The sequence below is a fragment of the Musca domestica genome, unplaced genomic scaffold (genome assembly GCF_030504385.1).
Source record: "Musca domestica strain aabys unplaced genomic scaffold, Musca_domestica.polishedcontigs.V.1.1 72, whole genome shotgun sequence".
NCBI classification, from domain to species: Eukaryota; Metazoa; Arthropoda; class Insecta; order Diptera; family Muscidae; genus Musca; species Musca domestica.
Genome location: NW_026712388.1, coordinates 1220114 through 1236571, shown reverse-complemented (window position 1 = coordinate 1236571; position 16458 = coordinate 1220114). Strand labels below are relative to the sequence as shown.

General features: G+C 35.0%; 1 protein-coding gene and 1 non-coding gene across 2 annotated transcripts in view; one reads left to right on the top strand and one right to left on the bottom strand.

Moving 5' to 3' along the window:
* LOC101887901 (lipase 1) overlaps positions 1-16458 on the bottom strand; it is a 183210-nt gene that overhangs the window by 10796 nt on the left and 155956 nt on the right. The gene's annotated exons all lie outside the window — the stretch shown is intronic.
* On the top strand, positions 14652-14723 carry TRNAM-CAU (transfer RNA methionine (anticodon CAU)). The gene has a single exon. It is a non-coding gene; the product is annotated as a tRNA-Met (tRNA).

Sequence of the window (16458 nt, the reverse complement as noted above, 5' to 3'; positions counted from 1 at the left end):
GTACAAATATCATATCAGTCGTCTATCAAATAATACATGTAAAAGAATGCGAGTATTAAGAATTACTAATAAAAAGAAAAAATAAATTCGAACAAGTTTTTCATTCTGAAAATTTAAAAGGAATATCATGTTGATGTAACGAGAAAGTAAAAAAAAAGAAAAACGAAGATACATAACATGATACGTTTTAGCGCCTAACATATGATTGGCTTTATTATGAACATATCTTTTCTTCTTGGCTACAAAAGGCACAAGGAATATATTTCCTCGTTTTTTTTGTCTCTCTCTTTTTGGCTTAACAAAAACAAAAGTTTTCCCCACGTATTTATTTAGACACTCACTTCCGGTTTCGGGATGCTCACTTTCAATGCTTTTCCCCCTATCCACCCCCTAGCATAAGCTGGATATGTGTTGTTATTTCACTTGAAGTTCATTATGGTTTGGAGATTTTACACAGCATGTGTCGCGTTGTAAATTGTCTCGACGAGAATAAACACTATGCGGCCATAAATCATAAAATAAAAAACTTTTCACAACTCAACATGTTGGCGCAACAGTAGTTGTTAATTTTCACTCGCTTTTTTCAAATGTACTTTTCAGGGATTTGGTTGAAATTAAAGGGGAATCTTTAAAGGGATATTTTTTCATTATTTATTTAGGCATTTAGGCATTATTATCGATTTTCACCAAATTTGACGGAGACATTTTTTATCTATCATACCAAATAACATTACTATAGGGTGCATGATACAACTTCGATAAGGATTATATTAAAAAACAAGTAAGCAAAGGCTATAGTCGTGCGGGGCCGAATATGTTATACCCTACAACACTACAATATGTTAGAAGCCCCTTATGTCCAAATCCATATTGGAAGATTTAGCTTTTGAAATTAGGATTTTGACTAGGGACATTTGCCCAACATTTATGCACTCCGTCGGGCTGTTAGTTGTTGTAGTCCATTTTACAGCTTAATAAAATCCAATGGTCATACAAAATGCTATAATTCTTCCCGTCGATTGGCTTCAATTGTGTGATGGGAAAAACATTTCGGTTTTTGATTAATTTGAACTCTAAATATTTTGCAATCATCTCTAAAAGCAAGAAGCCCCTCTGTATCTTCAAATTTAGACTCATCTATATGATTTTCTTGTCTACGATATTTAGCTATATTCGTCAACGAAATCAGCATAAAAAAGCCAGATGTTCGCCTTCTGTGTATGTAATGCTGGTATGTAATGCTGGTATTTTTTCACACAAAATTAATGGTCCATTGTACCCGCTGTCCTAAAATCTAACTTTATGCGAGATTTCGTGTCCTTTGGTTTCTATTTGTGACCTTTATAACGGCTGCAAAATCAGGAAAATTTTTTATTTTTGGTCCATTTCAACCCCCTAATATATTGCGGACATCTTTGAAAACAGCCTTCTTCTGAGGCCAACCTACCTTGGCCCTTCTGAGGCCAACCCTACCCTTGTGAAAATTTTCGTGAGAATCGGACAATATTTGCAATACTTATATAATATTCCCCAACCTGTGTTGTAAGGTGAAAAAATATTACAAAATATTAAAAGTCAAATTGAAAAAATCGCATGCGATAAAAATTATGAAAAAATAAAAAAAATTCACAAAATCTATATTAACATCATTATTGGCATATTTTTCTGCGATTTTTTTAGATTTTATACTTTTATGTCAAGAGGGCATTCTGAATTGAAAAAAATTGTCAAAATCGGTCCAGCCTTCCTTGAGATGTAAGCATTCTAACTAACATCCCTTTCTTTTATATATACACATTGTATATATTTCGCTATATATAACCGATATATTTACTATCGGCATATACGTAACGGTCAGAATTGATCTGTTCGACTATTTGTGATTTCGCCGAGTTTAAAAATATTCGCGTTTTAAGGGAAAATTTGATTTTATTTAACTCAAATGGCATAGCCTTTTCCACCCACTAAATATTACCAGATGACCATCAAAATTGGAAGGCTTCTGCCCAGCCCTAAGCTCTAGCCCCATGCTAACTTCCGCGTCGATTGGTCTATAATTGCGACCTGTAGATCAAATGCAAAATCAGGATTTTTTTTAGTTTTTGGTCCATTTTAACCCCTAAATATTACGCGATCTCCAAAAAAATAGGGTTCTATTCTGACCCTATCCCCATCTTCATTCTAAATTTCGTGAAGATCGGGCCATAATTGCGACCTGTAGAGTGATTACAAATTAACATGGACAGACGGACAGACGGACGGACATACATAGCTAGATCGACTCAACTCGGCGAGATAGGAAGATCCATATATACTTTCCTATATGGGAAACCAATATTTCGTGGTGTTACATAATTTTTGGCCCAATCAAACTTATAATACCCCCAACACATAGTGTTGTAGGGTATAAATATGTATCAGGACGAGTTGTACCAAATGGAAACGAACGTCTCAAAATTCAATCCATATGGGCCGATATTAGCCATTATTTGCACAATAAACTTGAAATCGGTTTAAGGATATATATGGGGGTTATATCCAAATATGAGCCGATCTCGATAAAATTTGGCAAAGGTATTTCCGATCTCTATAAGATATCTGTTACCAAATATCAATGCTGTTCAGTGCATATAACGGATGTGAGGTACATAAAGACTAAATCGGATGAAACATATCCGATTTTTACCAAATTGTATGTACTTGCTTATAGGCTGAATGCGGTCAAACATGATTCAATTCACTCCATTTGGTCTCATATTAGTCATTTGGTGCACAATAAACCTGAAATCGGATAAAGATATGTATGGGAGCTATATCCAAATCTGAAGCGATCTTTATGAAATTTGCCAGAGGTATTTCTGGGTTGTATTTGATATCTGGTGCCAAATATCTTTCTATCGGAGTGCATATTACGAATGCGATATAGCTATATCTGAACCAATAAACAAAATTTGATGTACTTGCTTCTAGACTGCATTCGGTCGGATGTGACAAAATGCAGGTCATTTGGACTGATATTGGTCATTTGGTATACAATGTATATCCTCAGCCCATGACATTAAATTTTAATATATTTTGACATGCGATTTTCATAGTGTTGATTTTTCAGGGGGGAGGTACCGAAGGGGTGGTGCAAAATTTTTTGTTTCGCATCTGAAATAAGCTTTTTTATACCCTCCAACATATTATGGAGGGTATTTGAACTTTACCATTCCGAAATACATTCCAAAAAAGTATATAATACAGGGTGAGATGAAAGACCTGCTACCAACTTCAGACTGCTGTCAGTTTTAAGCCACTCGTCCGACAGCTGTTAACATTTCTCCAGTGACAGCTTATTATATTGTTTACAAGCGTACAAAAGTACTTTTGTGAGAATTTTCCAGAAAAAAGTAAATTGAGATGGAATTCAAGCGTGATAGTGTGATTTCTTTATATTTGGCTGGAAAACCACAAGTGGCCATCATTTGAGCACTCCAGCATTTAAATGTGAATAAATCTTTTGTGTGTCGTAACATCGCTCGTTACCTTAATACTGGTTAGCTTAGTCCGACTTCAAGGAAGTGGACGGAAGAAAACAGCAACATCAGCAGGAATGGTTCGAAAAGTAAAGAAGCAAATCGATCAAAACATTCGTCGCAGGGCCGAAAAATTGCTCGTGAGCTGACCATATCGCAATATTCCATTCGCAAATATTGAAAACAGAGCACGGGGTAAAGCCATTGAAATTCCAAAAAGTGCAAGAACTTACACTGCAACAGAAAGAAAACAAACTCAAAAGAGCTATAGAGTTGCTTCGCTTGGCCGAAAGTGGTGAACTGCCGAATTTGGTTTTCTCCGATGAGAAAACATTGGTTGTGCAGCAGTTTGTAAAAAAAAAACAAAATGACCGTGTTTACTTGCCAAGAAGGTCACCTGCAAGGGTGCACCTTCGGTTGACCACCAGAACTGAAGCGCCGGCCATGGTGATGATGTGGGCCGCCATAACAGCCGATGGTCGCTCTCCGCTCGTATTAATCGACCGTGGCATCAGAATAAATGCCGAATATTATCGCCAAAATATTCTGGAGGGTGTATTAAAGACTTGGGCACGCAAACATTTTGGCCGCAGACCTTGGACATTCCAACAGGACTCAGCAACTTAGCACTCTTCACGCACCACCCAAAAATGATTACAAAATCAGGTTTCTCGCTTCATTTCCAACACAATGGCCACCAAAATCTCCGGATACTTATCTGTTGGACTATTGTGTCTGGAGTATTTTGGAAACCAAGGTTGGCACTAACAAGTTAAAAAGCAGTAAGTTCGGCCGGGCCGAACTTTAAATACCCTCCACCATTTGGAACGAATTTGGAAATAGAATCCTTAAACAATTCTGTTAATATTTTAAAAATACCGAATATAGCCGTTGTATTGGTGTCTACGACGTGGACCATATTCAAATTCGTAATTGAAATAAACGGTGAATAATGTAGCTAAAATAATCAAAATATTTTTATAGGGAGGTAGCGTTATATCGGAGCTGTGCGAAGATCTGAAACAGCATAGACAATTTTCTTCCATAGGCTGTAGCATCCATTACAAACTTCAAATACGCGTCTCAAACATTTTCGGTGGTTATTGTACCTAAACTCGTCAAAATACCGAATATTGGAGGTACTGGTATGTGGGGCCTATATGAAGACCTGGACCTGCATAGACAATTTTCTGTAGCAGACTGTAGTTCCCATTACGAACATCAAAGACCAAATTTTAAACAATTCCGGTTATTAATGTCGCTAAAATCATCAAAATACCGAATATCGGGAGGTACCGTTATATGGGAGCGATACGAAGACGTCGACCTGCACAGACAGTTTTCTGTCTTAGGCTGAAGTATCCATTTCGAACTTCAAATACCAAATTTGAAACAATTCCGGTGAATAATGTCGCTAAAATCATCAAAAATACCGAATATCGGGAGGTACCGTTTTATAGGGGCTATATGAAAACGTGGACCTAAATGGCCCATTTACGAACTCAACCGGCCTACAGGAAAAATAAACATGTGCGTAAAATTTTAAAATTTTAGCCTTCTATCTCAATTCGTTTGAAAGATTACAACAAGTGATTACAACAGACAGACAGACGGACAGACAGACAGACGTACATCACTAAATTGACTTAGAATTTTACGCTGATCGAGAATATATACACTTTGTGGGGTCTGACATAAGTATTTCGAGGAGTTACAAACGGAATGACAATGTTAATATACCCTCCATAGTATGGTGGAGGGTATAAAAATATGTTAGAGGTGTTACCGTGTTATAGAATACCTTCTAGAACTTCTGTATCAAACATGCCTCTCTAATCTAAGTAACGACATATTTTTACAAAAACCTTTAATAAGTATAAGATATTTTTCAGATCTTATATAAAAGTAGGATATTCTACAGCTCTTTCATGAACGGAAGCCATTTTATAGCTTTTTATATAAGGATGAATCGTTACAGTTCTACTAGAGCCGGAAGGATTTTTGCAGTTCTTCTAAACCAAAGACCTTTTACAGGTCTTCCTAGATTACTGATATTATATTGAAATTATTATTCAAACACTTTAACTTTTTTCATGTTATTGTAGATTTTTTTTAAAACTCCTCTTTAACATTTACAAGCATAAATTAGTTAGAAAGAAAACGACAGCAGATTGATAGCAATCAGTTTAGTTAATTTTCGCTACGCCAATGATAGTAAATGACATTTTGTTAACCTCATTTAATGAAGGTTTACAACGAAACCGAACCGAACAACAACAAAATGATGGTCACGATTTTTCGCTCAATTTCCATTTTATGACATTTTCAAACAATTTTCTCCATTAGGATGTGAGGCAACAAAAAAACCAAACAAAATACCACAAAATCCGCAGTCCCTAAAATTCTCATTTTATTTCTTGATCTTTTGACAAAAGTTAATTTCCATAAATCTGCAATTAAATGCTCTATTTTTTACGGTCATACATGTTATAGAGCGAGCCACAAGATACCTACCTACCTACCTTTGTCAGCAACATCGTAAGCCAGAACACCATCAAACGTCAGCGTGGTTCATTACCGCCACCACTGCCACTTTTTCAGCTGTCCGTTTTACCAAACATCCATCCAGCCAGCCACAACTTGCCGTTTTTCGTGGGCCAAAAAGGAACATCGTGATATTGCTTCATTTGCAGCATGTTTAACAAATTGAAAATTGTTAACAATTCGTTAATTTCAATCTGCAACAGCAGTTAAGGCCGCGACAAAGTCGGTTGGAAAACATTTACAACACATGGCCTGAAAGACAAATCTACTCTCCCTGGCGTATTGTCTTGTGGTTGGCAAATATCTATCTTAAAATCTCCAAGAGTTTTCATCGCTCCTTTAAAGGTTCGCAAAATAAATTGGAGTAAATAACATTTTGGTCTTACAGATTTCAGTTTTTGAAAATATCACAGCAAAAAATGCCTGCTGTTCCATCCACCCATTGTATGGGAGATGAGATGTTATTATTACAAGCATGAATGGGCATGCCATTGACAGCGGAACAATTTACCCCGGAAAGTATTACAAATGCCAACATAAAGTATGAAAACTTACACTCAAAATTGGGCTTCTCTGAAAATGACGACAATCGACTGTTTGTTCGTTCGGTTGTTTGGTTGGCTGTCATGACAGCAAAACAATTGCCATTGTTACCCGTCACCAAACAACAAACCAACCATCGAACCGACACTATTAGTGTTGGCAAACTTGGCAAACACTGCAACGCCAATTGTCTTCTCGATTTCGATACAAACCCGAGTATCGATTGGCAATATCTTTGGCTCAAAGACAACTAAAGAAGGAACAATAAAATCCAGTGCTCCGTTTATGTTAAACAATCAATTTGTTGCACATTCTTTTGTTAATTTAGACAAACTTTAAGTGTAACACATGCCGACAGGGCTGTTGAGGTGGAAAATATCTCTTCACGAGAATGGGGAAAAAGGGTTACCACAAGCACAGTGTTCTGAAGAAAGGAAAATATTTGGGCAAAAAAGAATATCATAATAGAGGCCTTGTATAATACCGATAAAGAAAGTTTAAAAACGCCCTCCCTTAAAAGGGAGCCTTCAATGGGGTCGTCTATCGATATAATTCATTCAGAAACTCTTCTGTGAACGAAAAGCTATGAAAGGTCTCTGTAAATTGAAGATTCTTTCACAGGTAGACAATTTACAGTTTTATGAGCTTCAAAAAATTCCCATGCATAAGAAACGTTTTGTAGGTTGAGGATATTCAAAAGTTCGCTTACAGATTAAAACTTTTAAAAATGTAAATAAACAAATTATAAAATAATAAGCCAGTTTTGCCGACAGACGTATACCCTCCGCCAATGTCGGTTTATTAAAAATAATTTTGATTGTTAAAATGTTGAAATTTTATTGGGATTGTGTCTGACCCAAGTTTGATATAAATATTACAACAGGTCAGATTTGAACTATATCGACTAAATCCTTTATATAAAATATGTGAGGTTCCCGATATGGTCGACCTCTAATGCTGATAAAAATATTGGGATGTGCAAGATTTAAAGAAAATCGAACAATTATTTCAAATTTCATACGAATATTTGTTAATCAAAATTTTAACATTTAGTAGAAAAGGGACATAAGGTGGCCGATAAATTCCATATGCAGATCAGATCTCTTATTGAGAAAAATATAAGAGGGGTTGGGTCGATTTGTGTCATTCATTAGCAAAAAATATTGGGATATGAGAAATTGGGAGAGTGTATGAGAAATTGGAAGAGAATCGAAGGCTTATTTCAAATTTTATGAGCATTTTGTTATTTAAAATTCTGAACCTTCTGTAGGGAGATACTAGAAGGAGTGGTCCGATATCTACCATCTTCACCAAAGGTAGAAATATTGACATGTGTGAAATTTGATGATATTTCACATATTATAAGCGTTTCGGTTTTTATACTCTCCACCATACATAGTATGGAGGTATATTAAGTTCGTCATTCCGTTTGTAACTCATCGAAATAATAATTTTAGACCCAACAAAGTATTCTTGATCAGCGTAAAATTCTAAGACAATTTAGCCATGTCCGTCCGTCTGTCCGTCTCTTGTAATCACGCTACAGTTTAAACGAATTAAGATAGGAAGTTAAAATTTTGCACAGATCCCTCTTTTGTCTGCAGACAGGTCAAGTTCGAAGATGGGCTATAAATGGTCTGAAAATCCACACAAGGAGTTCCTTGTGGGTAAATTATCCCTTGGAAGAGAATTATCTATATAGGTCCACGATATCCTATAGCGCCCACATAACGGTACCCCCCGATATTCGGTATTTTGATGATTTTAGTCACATTTTTCAACAGAATTGTCCGAAATTGTACACAAGAGGTTCTTTGTGAGCAGTTCACCCCCTGACATATATAGGTTAACAATATCGTATTACCCCCATATAACGGTACCCCCGATATTCGGTATTTTGATGATTTCTGCCATATTTTCCTATGGTAATGTCTGAAAATCCACACAAGGAGTTCTTTGTGAGCACTTTAACCCCTGAAAGGTAATTGTCTATATAGGTCCACAATATCGTATATCCCCCCATATATCGGCACCTTCCGATATTAGATATTAAGATTTTAAACGAATTTTTAATGGATTTTATTTTTTGAAAATTTTCTAATTCGTTCCAAATGGTGGAGGGTATTCAAACGGGTGCTTTTTTACTTGTTCAAACAGGGCTTTTATTGAAGGAGGTACCATAAGGAGTGGATCGATATATTCCATCTTCACACCAGAACTTGTTTTAATATAAATACTGGGATGTGTGAAATTCGACGGAATCCGGTGCTTATTTCGAATTTTATTTAGTAGTGTTTAAAAACAAAATATTGGGATGCGTGAAATTTGGAGGCAATCGGATTCTTATTTCATATTTAATAAGAGTTAAAATTATTCTGAATTTCGACCCATTGGAGTGGGTCGATATTGCCCATTTTCGCACTGACCTAGAACTGACAAAAATATTGGGATTTGCCAAGTTTGAGCAAAATCGATTGATTGATTTTTGGTAGGTAAATTATGTTTTGTGTAAATGGTGACCTTTTGTAGGGGAGATACCAGATGGAGTGGACCGACATAACCCATCTCCGAACTCGATTTAAGTTTTATAATAATACTAGCTGAAACCGGTGCGCTCCGCCACCCCTTGAGATTTTATATTCATTCAAAAATTTTTATACGAATATTTTGTTGTTAAAAAAATCAGATATTTAAAAAACTTATTTATTGTAATACTTTAATGCGTAAACAAACAAATCGGCTGGTCTTCCAAAGCAAGAAAATGGCAGGAACAAAGCAGGAACATGCCAAATTTAGTCCGCATACACGAGGAGTTTGTCCTTCGGTTTTATTCATTCCATAGCGTGCAATCTTTTGAAGTTGAGTTGCATATCTGTTTCTATTAGAGAATTCGAGCTGCAAAATACTTTCCGCTTCAATTAAATTGTTGTGCTATTTTTTACTGTTAGCCTAATACCATTGCAAAGGCGTTATGGGTCAATGTTTCTTAATAAAATCATATCCCAATCGAAACCGATTTTTATATAGTTCGACAAAATTTACTTTTACATCAAATTACGTCGCACATTCCATATTTCATAGAAATTGGAGGTACATATCCTGTTTGGTGCATTTAATATGTGAAATCGGCCGAGAATACATATATGAGAGCTATAATTTGGCAATTTTCTGGTACCAAATTTCGCCTCTCTTTCCGAATTTCATTGAAATCGGTCATACATTTCGCGTTGCGTGATTCAAATAAACGAAATCAGTCGAAAATATATATGGAAGCTATATGCAAATCTGTAACAATTTCAATATAATTTTTCAAACTTATTTTCTGATCAAATTGCGTCACTATTTCCAAATTTCATGAAAAGAACATAAATATCGCGTTTGGTGCATCAAATAAACGAAATCGGCCGAAAATGTATATGGGAGCTATATCCAAATCTGAACCGATTTCAATATAATTTGACAAATTTATTTTTATTCCAAATTCCGTTATTCATTCCAAATTTGGAGACTGTATCTGTAATCGATCAATAGACATGTGCATATAAAATTTTAATTTTTGGGAAGTACCTTCGAAAAATTCTAGCCTTACTTATTTGCTTAATTAAATTCGTACCTTTTTTTAATTCGTACCTTTTTTTTTTGTTCACATTTCAGAAAACCAGATTTAAGCCATATCGGCACATAAGCAGTCAAATTTCCGACATTTGCTAAAATAACATCTTGCAGCATTTACACTCCAAATTTCAATGCTCCCGTTTCTGATATGTCAGTAAGTCCCATAGTTTTGAAATTTGCTCACTCTCTGAAAATATTTTTTGAAAAATATCGGTATTGAACCACACTACATCCTACAATCATCCTGGCCTTCGAATAAACAAATATTGCCTTTCAACACTTAAAAGTGTCTCAAATCCGTGCTTAAGTGCGACAGCCCTACTCTATGCCAAACAAATGCCAACACAATAACAAACAATTGCCAATAACATGGCCAATCGAGGGTAGAGTGCGGTGGCCCAATGCATTCCATGCTATTGCCATAATAAAAAGGTCTCCTGCTGAGCCCTGCATTGTAAAAGCTCAGAAGAGAGTCGGTCCCTGTGTACACACGTTTTAGTTACATGTTAAAAATCATGTTATTACATGCTACAGAGTATTACTGGCATTACTACTACTCGAACAGACCAGACCAGACCAGACCAAGTCCAAGTTGCATATTGCATTATGTTGCAACTATATTTGTTGTTGTTGCTGCAGCCTGACTGCCTGCTGGATGCGTGGCACACAACAATGTCGGGACAACTTAGCTGATGCTCTATGCTCTACTAAGCTAACTGCTGCTGATCGTTCAATAGGCTAAACTACCATTTAATAGGCTAAAAAGCCAATTTTCATGCTTTGTCAACAAATTTGAACTTTAGAGGAAACTTTTATAAGTTTAGTGCATGGTTGGGTGGTTCGGCATAAGTCTGAGCCTACGTAGATGGTTACAGACAGTGGTATGTCAGAGGGAAGAATTTAAAAGCAACTTCAAATTTTACATTTAGGCATGTGGTGGAGAAGCTTTTTAGTAAATCAGACTAAGAGATTTCGAAAAAAGCTACAAGTTATGAATTGATGTTACGATACACATATTTTTTAAAGCGTATTGATAGGATTCTAATCTAATATATGGTAGAGGTCAATATTTGGAACTTCGTTGTAAAAGGGTACAAATAGGTACTACAATTCCATAATTTGGAATCGGGGCAGTGTTGACGTGTAGGGATGAAATATAACCACATTAATAACAAGAGGTACCGATAGGCATATAATTTGAAATATTGCGGCATCTTTTCCAGACACGCTTTTTATACCCTCCACCATACTTTGTCATTCCGTTCGTAACTAATCGAGATACTCATGTCAGACCCAACAAAGTATATATATTCTTGATCAGCGTAAAATTTTAAGTCGATTTAGCGATGCCCGTCTGTCTGTCTGTCAGTTGTAATCACGCTATCTTTCGAACGAATTGAAATAGAAGGCTAAAGTTTTGCACACATATGTTTTTTCCAGCAAGCAGGTTAAGTTCGAACATGGGCCATGGCGGTCCATGTTTTCGTATATCCCCCATATAATTGTACTTCCCAATATTTAGTATTTTTATTATTTTAGAGACATTATAGACCGGAATACTGCAACCTATGATAGAAAATTGCCTATGCAGGTTCTCAACTTCGTATAGCCCCCGTACAACGGTACCTACCGATATTCGGTTATTTAATGGTTTTGAGACATTATTCTCCGGAATTGTTTCAAATTTGAAGTTCGGAATCGGTACTACAATCTATGGTAAATAATAACTTATGTAGGTCCACGCCTTCGTTAGCTCCCATTTATTTAAGGGACTAAATTTTTAGAAACATTTCAAGTTCCTTTCAAATGGTGAAGGGTGCACTAAATGCTTTAACAGTATATTTAAAAAAATAAGAAGGATCAATATTCGAAATTTTGCATTAGATTACACTTTTTTCTGGTGGGGGATGTGAAGGGTTGCATTTTTGGATATTAGAACTCAAATTGTATTGAAAATATCAAATGTGGACAAATGCTGTACCATTTTTTTGTAATTCTGTAATTTTTGGTGACTGTTGATATGTAGTGATGAAATAAGTTTGAAATTCAGACGATTATAGCACCTCTAAAAATGCTAATTTTTCGATACGGTATTTAATGTTCACAAACAATTTTAAAAATCGAGTTCTGAAATAATATTACGTAGTGGTGAGATGAGGCTGCATTTTAGGAAACTCGAGTTAAAAGGGTAAATGAACTACACGTGTTGACGTGTAGGGATGAAATATTACTATCTTTGTGCTATGACCGAGATAGGGCTGCTGGGAACATAAGATATATTGTGGAAACATAGGGCAGCAATTTCAAAAATTCGGACTAAAATGTCACAAAAAAGAACTAAACGACGAACGGTTAACGCTAGAGTTTTGATCCTCTTTCTGTGTCGAGACGAAATACGGCCTTAATTGAAATTCGAAAAATAGGTACTAATAGGAACTAAAAATTGATTGATGTGAAGATATATTTAACAATTTTTTGTGTTAGCCCCTAATGGACTAAATGATGTACTATAGACTTATCAGAACTTGTAAGGCACAAATTCGGAAATTTGGAATGGGGGACAGTGCTGGTGGGTCATAAGATTATGGGAACGTTTAAAAGCAGAAAGCTAAATTTTTCAATTTTGAAAATTCGATTTAAAAGTTGTAAGCGTAGTTTTGGAAATCCTTGTAAAATAGGGTACAAAAAGTGCTAAAAGGCGACAAATGCTCTGACATGGTATTAGGCGAATAGATAGTGGGTTCAGACCTGTTTTGTAAAAATAAAATGGGACCAGATTATTTACAAAGGACTCTAAGCTGACGATCAGCATCCGACTAAAGCTATAATCTCGCAATTTTGCACGACGGATACATCTTTTGATAGTAAGGCACGATTTTTGAAAATTCAAACTAAATTTTCGTACGAAAACTACATACAATTTTTTTTTTTTACGAAAACTGCACATACAACGTTTTAACTGAGTTCTTCTCAACAGTGTGACATAAATTAAAATTAACAAAATTGTTTACAAAAAGAAGGTGTTAGAATTTTTGTACCAAAAGTACTTAAATATGTAACTATTGCTTTTAAACCATCAGCACAAGCTGCAGTTGCAACTTTTGGATATAGTTATTAACCCATTAACGCCGGGGAGAAAATGTTGAAACTTAGTGGAGTCTGTCACTCATATTCCGCGCACAAAAATTCAGCCCCCTATCTCTACTCCTTGCTCGTGCAGGGGGTGTGCGTTTTCGCACCCGTCGGCGTTAATGGGTTAAACAAATAATGGAGAAATGATTACGCTACTGATCTTTTTGCGTTCAGAAAAATAATTTTTTTTGGACGCTTTAAAGTTAAAATATTCGAAATGATACTAAATGGTACTGGAAATATTGTAGCATCGGAAAGAATCGAGCGATACACATTTGGATTTTGGATCGTTTTACACAAATTGTACGAAAATTTGTGCCAGAGTATTGTGTTAAAATTGAAGTTGAAATGCTACGAAAGAAGATACAAAAGATGGGTAATGTCTACCCTCCACCATAGTATAGAGAGAATATTAAGTTTCTGATTCCGTTTGTAATACCTCGAAATATACATTTTAGACCCCACAAAGTATATATTTTCTTGATTAAAATTTGGCATTTGAAGTTCGTAATAGATACAACAGCATAAAACATAAAATGAGCCATGTAGGTCCATGTCTTCGTATAGCCCCCATATAACGGTACCTCCCAATATTAGATATTTTGATGATTTTAGAGACATTATTTACCGGAACTATTTCAAATTTAGTATTTGAAGTTCGAAATGAACACTACAGCCTATGACAGAAAATTGTATGTGCAGGTCCACGTCTTCGTATAGCCCCCATAAAACGGTACCCCCCGATATTCGGTATTTTGATGATTGTAGCGACATTATTTACCGGAATTATTTCACATTTTGTACTTGAAGTTCGTAATGGATACTACAGCCTATGCCAGAAAATTGTCTGTGCAGGTCCACGTTTTATAACCCTCATGGTATATTCGGTATTTTGATGATTTTAGCTACATTATAAACAGATTTTTTCAAGTTTCGCATTTGAATATTGTAATAGCTTAAGACAAAAGTTGCCTATGCAGGTCCACGTCATCGTATAGACCCTAATATACGGCTACATTCGGTATTTGTAAGATTTTAACAGAATTTTTAACGGATTTTATTTTTTGAAATTTGCCAAATTTGTACCAAATGGTGAAGGGTGTTCAAGCTTTTTTACTTGTTATTTTAATTCACAAAATATTTAATTTATCATTAACAATATTGTTCTGTTATCGCTGAGATAGGAACTGAAACGTTTATATTCAAATTAGTTCACTTCAATTGACGTGCTGTCAATAATACATTGTGATGTGCCTGCTTCTGTGTTGGTTATTTAGATTTGTTGTCGCTACCCTAAGAAGCAGAGTGGCGCAGTGGAAGCGTGCTGGGCCCATAACCCAGAGGTCCGAGGATCGAAACCTTGCTCTGCTAAACAGTAGGAAATATTTTTGTTTTTTTTTTTATAATATAATATTTTTTTATAAAATGGCTGTTTCATTCAATTCCGAGTGGATTTTCGTGAAATTCGATAAATAACAGTTTTCTTAATCTTCGTTCTTCTAAAATTATATTTTGTAGGGGAAATTGCATAAGCTAACATAAATGCATATTTATTAATGTCTGGTGTTCAAGTAAGATTTAAACTTTTGATATATTCTGCGTCCAATCGTAGAATTTTAGCACAAAAACTTTGTAGGATAAATTGACTTGCTACGATCCCGTTTAAGGGGAGTTTTTAAGCTTACATGGTTAACTCTCTTGAGGAGTAAAAGTGACGATGAAAATAATTCTCATATTTTTATTAATGGTAAAGCAGAAGACACACATACCTAAAATCAAGGAATCTGAATCCGCAATTTCTACTTACTTCCTTCACTAAATATAAATTTTGTGTTTTTTGTAAACTTTTGGTAAAAATTTCGAGATTTCAAGTACGCATTCGATTTGTTATATTGATATTATTCTATTAAAAACAAAAATAATTTCAACTGTTTAGCAGAGCAAGGTTTCGATCCTCGGACCTCTGGGTTATGGGCCCAGCACGCTTCCACTGCGTCACTCTGCTTGTTAGCATAGCGACAACAAATATGAACGACCAACACACAAGCAGACACGACAACTAAGCTGAACTAATTTGAATAAAAGTGTTTAAGTTTCCAATGTATTTAATCGATAACAGATTAATATTATTAGAGATTTTTTTGTATTAGAAAAACCCTATATAAAGTAGTCAAACAATTCATACAACATACACCACGTGTGCACGTTGACGTCCTTGAAAAAGTATTCTGTTAAAAGCAGCAATTGAAGCTTGGATTGTCCTTAAAAAATATTCCAAAAAAAAATAACGTTTATTGGTCCAAAAAATTCACGATTGATGGCTGGATGGTCCTTGAAAAAATATTCCATAAAATCCACGTTTGATGGCTGGATGGTCCTTGAAAATGTTGTTTTAATAATCCTTGAAATATTATCCCTCAAAAATTCACGTTTGATGGTTGGATGGTCCTTGAATAAAATTCCTTAAAAACCCACATTTAATGGTCCATTATAAATATTCTTTAAAAAATCCACGTTTATTGGTCCTTGCAAAAATATTCTTTAAAAAATCCACGTTTATTGGTCCTTGAAAAAATATTCTTTAAAACATCCACGTTTTTTGGTCCTTGAAAAAATATTCTTTAAAACATCCACGTTTTTTGGTCCTTGAAAAAATATTCTTTAAAAATGCACGTTTATTGGCCCTTGAAAAAATATTCTTTAAAAATCCACGTTTTTTGGTCCTGAAAAAATATTGTTTAAAAAATCCACGTTTATTGGTCATTGAAAAAATATTGTTTAAAAAATCCACGTTTTTTGGTCCTTGAAAAAATATTGTTTAAAAAATCCACGTTTATTGGTCCTTGAAAAAATATTGTTTAAAAAATCCACGTTTATTGGTCCTTGAAAAAATTTTGTTTAAAAATCCACGTTTATTGGTCCTAGAAAAATATTCTTTAAAACATCCACGTTTTTTGGTCCTTGAAAAAATATTCTTTAAAAATCCACGTTTATTGGTTCTTGGCAAATATAATCTTTAAAAAATCCAAGTTTATTGTCCCTTAAAAGAAATAATTTCAAAAATCCAAGTTTATGGGTCCTTGAAAAAATATTCTTTAACAAAACC